A 12,147-nucleotide genomic window follows, 5' to 3' on the forward strand; every position below is an offset into this window, starting at 1 on the left:
TTTGTCTCCGAGCACAAACAGCAGAGAGAGGCAGACGAAAGCTGAATTTTAACGTACAGTGAGGAGGTATCCAGCGCGGTGGAGTGCAGCGACTTTCCCAGGGCGGGCCGAGCTGCGGGGAGGTGACGGTGCAGATGGTTTAATAGAGATTATCGCAGCAGGAAGGAGTGTTTGAGCTGAGATCCGCATGGGGGGAGTCCACTCCACGCGGCAGCAGGAAGCTGCATCAGAACGGCGGATCAGGACGGGAGGAGACGCGTGATGCTGCCGGCGCTGGAGCGTGTGGGGATGAGGAGCAGTCATCAAGGAGACGCCGAGGTCACGGAGCAGTAACTGATGGGCCTGTGGATCCTTTCTCTTTTTTTACATTCAGGAAGTTTTTCGGCCCATTTCTTCAGCGCCTGATAAACTGAACGAGTCATCGATTCATTACGTCGACGTGTTTGTTCCAGATAACGAATGTACTCATGCATCATGCTTCTGTTAGCAGCAGCCGCCGTCTTCACACTTCAGTCTTATCAGATATCTGCTTCTGCATGTTCAAGGGCGTCGTGTGTGTGTGTGTGTGTGTGTGTGTGTGTGTGTGTGTGTGTGTGTGTGTGTGTGTACATGTATGAACTCGTTCCTTATGGGGACAAAATACAAGTTCCCACAACAGACAGTTCTCCAAGCTTCAGATTACTAACATAAAGCTGTGTTTCAAACCGTGGGGGGGGGGTTCAGCAGTGTCGTAGTTATTTGTCTTAAATCAATAGTCTGCTGTCCACATGAGCATTGAGAGGCTGTGATCTCTCCTGCCTGTCTGTGGACGGTGTTGTTCTGCTTCCACCGGTCAAACCCAGACTTACATCAGTGTTCATGTGACACAGCTGTGTGTGAGCAGCTCTGCTCGGAGCCGAAGACGACGTTAATGGACTCCATTTGTCCCTTTAATGCTTTGACGAGGTTCTTTCACCGTCGCAGAGGGGAGACGAGCCTACATGGCGAAGGCAAACAGTGCCAGCTGATGTCTGGCAGAGTGATGTCACCGCCTCACTCGCTGAATTAACATGATTTCCACACAGTGTGCGGCAGCTCGCGGCCTCATTTGAAATGCAGACGGGTGGAGCACGGCGTCCACGCGGAGACCCTGCGTCACCTCCAGCTCATTACGCGTCGGGCTGGTGGACGTCCACGCTGTGTGCTGCCGTCCACCTCCAGCGTCTTTGTGCACTGATTGGGTAGTCAGGTCGTGGCGGTCTGTCGTCGCTCCTCGGGGAGCAGCAGCTTAAGTGCTGTCCGCTGACCTGCTGTCCCCCCCCCCCCCCCCCCCCCCCCCACACGCACCCACCCAGAGTGGAAAATAACATCCTTGTCTTGTTCAATTACGTCTGGACGTGTTGTATATTCACAAAACGTCCTCTTTGGTGATTTATTGTCATAAAGTCCATCATCAGTTTCACTTGGGAGGAGTGTCCTGTACTGTAATGCAGCATCCTCCTCCTCCTCTTCCTCCTCCTCCTCCTCCTCCTCCTCCCTCGTCTCCGTCTCCCTCTCACAATGCTCAGGGTGGTGGGCGGAGTGAAATAACCGTCGTCCTATTAAACCACAGGCAAATTATCGTTTCTCATTTCCTCCCCAGATATGTCCCGAGCCTGTCATAAATCTTCACCCTGTGCCGCTGCTCGTTACTTTCACCTGGGCAGGTGTGTAATGGTTTCTTTTTTGAGGAGCGGAGCGCCACATTAGGACTTTTAATTAGGTGAACGTCTCTGAAAGAGCAGCTTCAAAGTCATGAAGTGTGCGGCGGTGGACGCTCAGCAGTGTTTACGCTGACTGTCCTTTCACAGGGACTGAATGTGTGTTTTAAACACAGCTGCCGTATCGTCGAGCTCAGTAGTAACTGGTTTATGTGCACAGGCACTGAATCTGTACGACTCCTCGGTGTGTGAATGATTAATGTGTGTGTTTTTACGACTGAGTGTCTATGAAGCACGTTATCATCATCAGATGTCCTCAAGTGTCCAAGCTGCTCTCAGACAGGCTGCGTGGAGCACTTTTCTCCTCTGACTCTAGTTTTTTTTTAATCTTTGATTCTGAGTTTGTAAACAGGATTCGAGGTAAATGTGACTTTGACTGTGCTGAAGTCCTTTTGTGGCTCTTTAAATGGAGCATCTTAATCACTCTGCAGATGAACAACATGTGACCAGCTTTGACATACGAGTTGTTCCACGAATGCTGCAGCCACACGATGGTTAGACGACTGTTGGATGTCACGTAGTTTGTTTCAGACCCTGGGTTTCACGTGTTTTTAGCCTTCAGTCAGAACCGATCTGAGCTTCAGTCTGCGATGCGTCTTTCTTCACCTTTTCAAACCTCCTGACCTGCACTTGGTCTCAGGAAGCGCGGTGATGCATTCCCCTCGCATCCCCGCTCCGCTTTATCCCTCCTCCACCTCTGCTTTTGTCTGAGTTGTCTTCCTTCCCCTCATTAGAGTCCTATCTTTAATCGTGTGGAGACATGGCGGTCTCCAGGGCCACATACCTAATTAACAGTAGAGGCTAAAGCGCTGGATGTGTTTCCTTTTCACCGACTGCGAATGAGATGAAAGCTGCTTTCACAGTTTGTCTGTAGATCTTCTTTTTCAAATCTGGTCACGTAGATGTTAGTACTTCATGAGATAAGAGTTTCTTCTCACACTGTGTCGACTGGATCCGTTCACTGTCGTCAGTTACTTGCTTTTCATCCGTACTTTGCGTGTCAGATTCAGTGTTGCTGGGCTGTGTCCGGCTGTGGAGACGTGCAGTCTGAAGTTTGAATGCATTGTGTTTCTTTTCCAGGCGAATGTGAATAAACGGGGATAACAACCAATATGCACGCTTACAAATCAGACAGTGATCTTGATAATCATCATATTAATGTGATTTATTGATCTTCGAGTGGCTCGTATCAAGTGCAGGTGTGATCCTGCTGCCTTCTATGAGGAGACACACTAACTGTGAGTGAGTAAATGTTGGACTCCCTCACTTACATTTACTCTCTTACAGTCAAGGCCAGAGCTCACTGGCAGTGCACGACATGGTCTACCCACACTGTTATATCTACAGTGCGTACGGCCGCACAGCAGTGCCAGCGAGACACGCGTCCGCTGGGACGGACGAGGCGCTCGGCGAGCAGCTGTCCTACTTTTGTCGACAGGTCGAGAAGGCAGCACTTGTTATTGTGTGACGGTGTCCAGAGTCTCTGCGAGGTAAACATAACATTAAAAAGACATTTCCCGAGGAGGAGACGCTCTGCAGCAGGAGAGGTGCTGAGTCACGTAATGCAACCACCAAGACACTGAACTCACTGTATGCTTTGTACTGCGCTGTGTCGTCCGGTCGAGGTCGTCTACCTGGTCTGATCTTATGTCTGCTGCAGAAAGCAGAACCGTGACTGCCCACATTTCCCTCCACCGACATCAACATAAGAACAGTGTGTTTTGTGTGCGTGGACGCTGGCTTATTGTACAGAATATTGTCAGACGGAGACTTGAACAAAGTGGCTGAAGGACCTCCAGTGGACTGAATCGTCTCCCTGTGGCCTGACAGTCCGTCCACCGCCGGTTCACTGCTTCCCTGAGATCTGCTTCAGTTGTTTTTTGGATGCAAAGCGCAGTCAGAGAGTGACGGCCTTATTTATTCATCTGTATACTGTATGTGTTGCTGTGGGTATTTTTTGTGCGTGCGTCTTTGTGTAAGTTGAATTTATATACCCTGATGGCAACCAGAGACACAGAGGGGCGGGGTCAGCGTCCAAAGCTGACAGAGACGGTCACATAAGAGACGAATGGAGACGCTTCTGTGGGCTGCAGATAAGCCCTCAGCTCTGCAGTCTTCTTCATGAAACACAAAAATCAGCACACACACATTCAGAGACATTAACATAACACTGACCCCAAATCTGTCATCCATGAATCATATAACTGAGGTTTTAAAAAGCGTTTCCTCTCATCAGCTCGTTGTCCTGCACAGCCTGAGCTGATGGAGATCTACAGCTTTGTTCTGTGCTCAGAGTCAGCGTCGAGCGCGGTCCAGCCGATAATTGTCACTCATTTTGATGCACCGTCAACACCTGGAACAGCTGATTTGTAAAATCTGTGCAGAGACTAAAGCAAACGCAGCCAGTTTGCAGAAAGAGAAGCTAAAAGAATGAGATCAGCTGTGCTGTGGTTCCCCTCTCCCCAGACACCCGAATCTGACCATGTCCATCGCAAACACACCTCAGAGACATCAGGAGTAAAGAGTTGAAGAGAACGAGTCGAGCCGGCGCTGTCAGGGGCGGTTTGTTGTTTCTGCTGTGTCTCACCACGCTCATCATTATTCACACTGTTTATTGTGGTCAGACACATAATGCATACAGATGATCGTCCTCATGAGCTGGATTAAAGTCCTGCCCTTCGTCACGTCCACCTGCTGCATGGTTCTCTCCTTCATGCGCTCTGATTGGCCTGTCGCTGGTTTTTACTACGGGAACCAGCCAATATTTGGCATTTTTCTTTAAAATGACTCTCATGTGGTTGAATTTTTCATGGCTTGACTCGTCGCTTCGTTGACTGATCGTCTGGGCTCCACGCTCTTTGCCAAAGAGCACTCGTCTTATTATTAATTGTTATTAATTACAGCACGCTGTCGCTCTGCAAACATAATAACTTTGATGCTGCTTAATGTCGGCATTCATACACAAGGTTAACTACCCGCACTTCATTTTCTCCTCGTGACGGAAATCCAAAGCACGATGGAACCATATATCTTAATTGGCGTCATTAATTGGTTCTTGAAATATGACCGGTCGAATCATTTTCTTCATCCATTCTCATATTTATTTATTTATGTTAATCATGTCTGCTGGATGGAGACGTTGCTGCTGATTAATGATGTGAAGCTGGACTCTCTTTCATCCTGACAAACATATACTTCCAATATGGTTTTAACTGTGTCGTGTTGCCTCGCAGGCATCGTCGTCTGCTCCCCTCTGTATTATCTGCCTCTGCCCCCCCCACCGCCTCCCCAGTCATGTTCATCTTTGTCTTACTTCCCCTTCCTCCCTGCTGCCTGTGTGTTCAGTGAATCAGTTGACTTGTTATTGCTATCATAAGGGTTTGTACATATCTCCTGGGCTTTTATGGCCTATTTTATGCCATTTCTATTCCATACCACCGTGGTCACGTTCCCCTCAAGTCTTTCATCATACATGTCACGACCAAGACAACGAATGGCCCCATAATATCCAGTATTCCACTGCATTGTGTGTGTGATGTAGTTGAAGTGGTGTTGTTCTCAGCATCATGCAGTCACGGAGCGTTTCATTTTGTTGTGCATCATTAAGATGAAATATTGTCTGGAAATCTAAATAATCTGTCTTTTTTCAATCTTTGATACCTGTGTTTGCCATGAACATGCACAGATAGACAATACTTTAGGGCTGTGAGCCATTAAAATGTGTTTGGAGTCCTTCATTTCTTCCTGCTGATTACTTCCAGTCGGTCCTGAGGAAAAGAAAAGCAAACTGTGGGAATGCGTCTTCATTTCTGTCTGTAGCTTGAAAAGTAATAGATTGTTTTACTGTACTTTACACATTCAAGGTCTCAACTCAAGGTCTTAATTAAAGTGAAATGATGCGTGCCGTTGCAGAGGTCTTGCATTATTGCCGTTTTTGCAGCTGCTCTGCTGGAAACAGTCCAGATGTGTGTTTCAGTTGGTGTAGAGTTGTCTGCGCTGCAGCTTTGTTTCTGCTGTGAAATGCATCTTGTAGTTAATTACAGCTGGTGTTTCTGAAGGTTATGTAGTTTATCAGGAGAGTCAGTGTTACAGTGTGTGATGCTGAAGGTATCTTATTAATTACAGATGACTGAGAAGGAGATTTGCAGGATTTCCCCCAGTTTGTCACAGTGGAGGCTTGTAACCCCCCCCCCCCCCAACAACAGTCTGTGTTTATGAAGAATAGTATTGAGCTTGACGAGATGCATCTGCTTCAGCTCAACAGGTGACAATGATTGATTGATGACACAGGATTTATTCACTTTGCGTTCATGCATCAGTGCAGCAGTGTCTGAGGGGGAAGAAAACAGCTGAATTTAGCTGGAAAATGTCTGTAAATATGGAGGAGAAGACGCCGTCAGTCATAAACGGGTGCAGGTTGAAGCAGGTTTGAGAAACAGCAGCTGGTCCCAGTCCAACACGATCTGCATGGAGTTTAAGTGAGTGTATCCTGGGAAACACCCTGATATGTCAACATGAACTTTACCCTTTAATCACATCTGACTTCCCTTTGCTTCCCTTAATCAGCAGAATAATTACTTAAATGTTTTGCGTTCCTTTTCTTTGCTAAGCTGTGACAACGGCGATGGCGGAAACTCACTAATCTCCGATAACGAAGAAAAAGTGGACGATGACCTGCAGCGAGTTTCTGTTTGAAATCTGTTCGGAATAAAGATTAACTTCAGACACAAATGGCTGGGGATATTGGGACTGTGGGGATTGGGAATCGTAATCCTTCTCTCTCTGTTTGATTGTTGGTGGGAGGGGGATTATCGGTGCCCAGGCTGGACCACCGCATGGAACCACCGGGGCACTTATGATGCTCATCGCCGGACTCCCTCCCAGGCCTGATCTCCGCCTGCCCTCTGGGTCTTTTAGTGTTAACCCTCTTTGGGTCTGATGAAACAGCAGCCAAAATCATTTAGCGGACTGGAGAGTGATTTTCACATTTACACAGAGCCTGACAGCTTGGCAGCCGCGGACACAGCAGTCGTATGGCTCTGCTGGACATAAATTCCACTGCAGTGACGTCCAAGAAATAGAGGACATCTGTGCCATCGCACTGTTTGGCTGACCCTCCAGAAAAGAACAGAAAAATATGTTGATTAATTACTTAAATGGGGTGGGCGGTCAGTGGTGGACTAATGCAGCCCAACTGTGATGGATGAAGAGCCTTCGCGACACATGGCTCCGGAGGAGCGCTCAAAATGTATGTGGTGATTATAAGACCAGCGGATTGGCCTTCGAGCTCAGAGTGACGCAACCTAATGCCAATTAAATGGCTTTCCATACTCTCTGCGCTCCCTCATCCGCACAAATCCAAAACACGGGTTTATTTACTTTATGGACTTTGAAAGTGATTGACAGCCTGGTTTTGCCTGTTGGTGGCGGGTTTTCACCATTATTGAGATCATTCACCATATCTAAGCCCCATTAATCTCCCACTCGCTATTTCTGACTCTGCAGCGTCACAGAGCGCCGGGAAAGTTGGAGAAAGTTATTTTTTAAAAGGACTTTCTTTTCAGACAGAGGACGGTGAAGAATGAGGGGAGATAAACTGAGAATGACGGCAACAAGAGTCCTCAGCCGGACTCCAGCTTGAATGGCTGCAGTGGGATGGTGAGCGTCTGAAGCCCCTGGACCTCCAGGAGGCCCCTGTTCAGTTTTTAAAAATGTCAAAGTGCCACATGGAAAATGGAGATTTAGTTTGGTCTGATATGATTAGAAGCTGATGAGCCTCGTCGTGATTCGGGTCATGGTCCGCGGTGAGACCTCGGTAAAGCAGTCAGGATTATCAAGGCGCTGACAAAATAACGACGGCGTCACCACAAAGAACCAAAGTTGCGTTTGAATGCAGATGAAACGCTTGTTGTGATTGGTCCATAAAAAGTCGGTCCCAGGAGGTGGTCATTACTGGAGCTGTGATGCGTTTCTGCCTCATTAACAGTGAACAGCTGAAGGTGTTTCCTGTCTGATGTGCTCATTGACTGAACGCTCGTTTTACCCACAGATCTTGAAATGTACTTGGTCAGACCACTGAAGTAACATCAGTGGACAGACTATGGATAACGTGTTTATGTACGCTGTAATTACACAGCTTTCTTCTTCTGCATCTATTAGTTTAATGAGTAGTTTGGTGGCACATTTCCCATAGACCGCCACCAAACAGCCACCTCTATTATTTTCTTCTGCAGATGTTATTCACTGGTTTCTTTCCTTATTTTCGCTGTAGTTTTACTGTTGTATGAATAGAATAAAGAAACTCGCTCCCTGTTTTACATCCCAGCTCCCCTCGCTGCTCTTCTTCTTCTCTGCTCCGTTAAAGCTTGGCGTCCTCGCCTGACCTCTGACTCTCGTCCGCCGTGTGTCGAACGACGGACGAGGAGGGGCTGCTTGTTGAGGTCGTTTTTGTTGGCGCGCTGCGTCACGATGCTTCCTGTTGTCAAAGTCCTTTTAGGGAATCCTGATCTAGAGTTGCAGAGCAGGTCCTGAAATTCACCTCAGAGCGACAAACTGGGCCGAGCTCTTCGCCCGCTGAGCTCTCCACCACTGTTAAAGCACACTGATGGTCTCTTGTTAATGTGAGGACCCTGCCGTGCTTCCTGCGGAGGACCGGATGGCTCTGACCTTTGCTGCGAGGCAGGTTATGCAGAATCTTTCTTTCCTCAGCGTTGCGACAGGACAGATCTCTCTGTTTGCATCCATCACCGCCTTGGTCACCTTTGCAGTTTTTCATTTCAGACTCGCCGTTTATTGTGTTTCACTGAAGTGTGTGATTGCAGCCTTCCAGGAGGCTGCAGCTGAAAGTGTTGTCTCACACTGCAGAGGAGAAATGGCCGATTTTTAAGAATGTCTTTGTTGTCAGAAGTGAAATGCTCCAAGTTGATGAGTGTGCTGCTCCGGAGGAGCAAAACCCATCAGCTCGATGTGGAGGTGGGAGCGGGGGGGTGGGGTGGGGGTGGGGGGGTCTCGCCAAAATTGATTCATGCCACTTATTTCCTGACAGAATTTGTTTTCGTTTATTGAGACATTTATTAAACTGAGCATGAAACGTAAGCAGTTTCTGTGGCGAGAGAGAAAAAATGCAGACAGGAATCTGTATGTTGGCCTTGTGAGCAAAAGAAGATGAAATTGCTGGAACGGCCTGAACAAAGTATTAAATGAATAAATGCATTGGAACCAAGTGTCATTCAATCTGTCTGCGTTATGAAATTCTGGTTATTTTCATCTCTTGTTCTGTTGTCTGGCAGTTTTTTCTCTCTGGCTGACACTGCTGCGTATTCCCAGCTGAGGAAGAGCACGGTACGACTCGGAGCTCGAGCTGTGATGTTAATGTGATTATAACTGTTAAAGGACGACAGCACCAGGCACAGAGAGCTGAGTGATTGTTGACTGGCTGATTGTTTTTATGACCTTTTCAACGAGCCTTTCTTGCTGTAGTTTGCATAAATCTGCCTGCAGCTTCGTTTGGATTTGGTGTATGAAGACGTGTGAATGTGTTCAATCATGTCACTCGTCAGGAGGTCTGACGTGTGGAACACGTCGCGTCTGTATCGCAGCAGTTGTATAACAGCAATCATGTAACGCTCAGTGTGGGACAAACATTGCAGTCACCCAGTTTTTGTTTAGGAGAAACCTGCATGTGTTGATGTCCTCACTGGTTTGCAGCACGGCCCTCGCTGGGCGGACTGGGGCTCGTAGAGCTGCTGACTTAAAGCCGGTCGTCAAATATCTACAGACACAGAAAAGGTTTGGTTGGATTTCTTTGTAGACTTTGACAATATTTCACTGTTAAAGCAGAGAATCTTGGACGTGGCTCAGACCGGGACTGGACCCTCCTCTTGTGTGCTTCCTGCTCCGTCCTCACAGCCACAGTGCACCTTTTTTTAAGGTGGAATGGTAAAGTGTGATCTCCTGCTGGCCGTCCTCTCGTGCGCCGACCAGTCTGCCTGTCCGCTGTGGTGTGGTCATGCCAGCTCTCCGGTCTGAGTCACCAAACAGCACATGGCATCCGATGCCGCTCGCCCACTCACGCTCCCTCTCGAAGAGCCGTTTCCTGCGGCTTCCTCTCTGTCCTGTGCAGCTTTGAGATCTACCAAACGAGGACCAGGCCTGTCTTGTTCTGACATTTATTTACGTCCTCGTCGTCCAGTTAATGGACTGTCTGTGTGGCTTTACAGGTTTTAGCCCATTAACTTCAAAGTGTCAGCTATTGTGTATCAAAGGTTTTAGAAATCAAAAATGAAGGTTTGCTTTGTAGAAGTGGTCAGAATGAGTGTTTGAGGGATAAACTGGTCAAAACAACAGGATCAGGAATCATCCAGGATAGCTGGTGTGTTAGCCATCATTAGCCAGAATTCAGTCTTCTTTTTCATGTAAAACCTGTTGAATTTAACCCAGTTGGACTGGTGGACTGATCCGTTGAGGCTGCTGTAAGGAGATAAATCTCCCTCCTCTTCCTCCTCACCAGAGCCCCTTCCTGCTGGACGTAATGGAAAATAACAGAAATACGCTTTTAAAAGTCATAATGTTGTCAGAAATGCAAAGCCCAGGAGCCACATTAATGTCTTCGCTGGTGATCTGATTGGTCCGAATGTAGGCTGCAGTTATTTCAGGACGTTCTTGTGCTGCTCTTGTTGTTGAGATGCAGTCGAGCGGGCCGTGTCCTCGGGCTGGTGGTGGTCTGGGGCTGTACGGGACGATGCGAGCTGTTGAGGTGCAGTCTTGATTCACAAGTTGTCCAGAAGCTGTTGAGAAGTTCATCAGCCGTGTGGCCACAGACAAACCGGCTCAGTCTGTGCCACAGCTGGCTGGACTTTAACCTCTCATTAAGATCTCTGTGTCTGAGCTGATGTGTAATTATTTTAGAAACACACTCTTAGGACTCGACCAGTTAAGTTTCTGCTTATCCAGACCGAGGTCCTGCAGGTCGTTCAGACAGAAAGGGAACTTTTTCTCCCCGCGTCCTTCAAAATAAATTTTGACTTCTGGCTCGTTTTGCTGATTCGCCCCAAACAGCCGACTGTACAAATGTTAGCTGTAAGCTAGCCAGCAGCAGGCGCGCTGACCGCGGGCTGAAGTGTGTTTCTCCTCCAGTTTCTCTGCTTTTTCCTCTTGAAGCAGCAAATCTTACTGTTAAACACTGATGAATACAGGTACAGGCACTGATCAAGAAGCTGATGAAGGGCAGATAACGTGCACCCTTTCACCAAGAAGTCAGTGTATGACTCTAAAAAGTACCAAAAGTCTGTACTATTGTTGCAGCTTCTTCAAGCGAAACAAACAGGAAGTAACCAAATGCTTGGACTGACAAACGCTCTCAAAGCTCTCAGCTGGTCGTTAGCTGTTGTAGTTGGATGGATTCAGTCATTACACAGTATCAGACACTCAATAAGCCGTTTTCATTCAGTGTGACAAGTAGTTTTCAAAGTTTAATGTGTCTAAAGTCAGCGCAGCCCTCCATGCTGAAACGCTGCTGTCTGTCAGCCAGCTGCCATTCATTTCACTTCCTCTTCAGACACATCTCTCTTCATAACGCTTCATTCATCGCCTCCAGGAGCTGTGTGCAGATTTATGCTTTGGCTTGGCCTGAGCTTAGGCTGCACTTTGCCAAGAAGACAGCTGGTAATACTTTTAATATATAGACACGTAGGCATCATCATTATTCAGCAGAATTAAAGGCGATCAATTCCTGTCCTGTCACACACACACACACACACACACACACACACACACACACACACACCCCAGCTGTCCGTGGAGTCTCGCGGTGTGTGAAGTCTTTCTCTGTCGATCACTTTCAGACACTTAAAATCAGCACTTGTTTACTGCTTACAGCATGAATTAGTGTCTGAAACTGATCTCTGCTCCCAGCTTTAGTGCTTCATGTACAACAACGTGTGCTAATGTTTCGTTACAGTCTACATGATATCTTCACACTGCAGGAAGTGGGAACTTAAACAAACCATTCGATCCTGATGGTTTGGTTCAGACGGCAGCGCTGAATGCTAAATGTATAGTAAATATGTCACAGTGAGGACGATGATGCTTAGAAGGTATTTCTATTGGGCGTTTGTCACCTTTTTAATTTAGCACTTTAGCATGTTAACATTTACTAATTAGCGCAGCTGGGGCTGATGGGAGTGTCATTAGATTTGCAGGTATTTGGTCATAAACCAAAGACAAATGGAAGTTTGGATTTAATGGCCGTTCATCCAATTTGACAGTGACATTTCCATCCAGAGCGACACGCCGCCGGCGTTTTTCGTGCTAAAGTCATTTTCTGCAGCGTCCAGACATTTCTCCTCGCTCTGCGAAGTCGTTCTGGAAGTCCCAAACCTGAAGATAGTGCGAGTCTTTATATCCACTC

The 12,147-nt window shown here is 47.4% G+C and overlaps 1 protein-coding gene across 1 annotated transcript in view; it reads left to right on the forward strand.

Annotated features, from left to right (window-relative positions):
• Positions 1-12,147, forward strand: part of slc38a12 (solute carrier family 38 member 12) — a 44,495-nt gene that overhangs the window by 17,848 nt on the left and 14,500 nt on the right. The window lies entirely within an intron of this gene.

This window comes from Chaetodon auriga, chromosome 16 (genome assembly GCF_051107435.1).
Source record: "Chaetodon auriga isolate fChaAug3 chromosome 16, fChaAug3.hap1, whole genome shotgun sequence".
In the NCBI taxonomy this organism is placed as follows: domain Eukaryota; kingdom Metazoa; phylum Chordata; class Actinopteri; order Chaetodontiformes; family Chaetodontidae; genus Chaetodon; species Chaetodon auriga.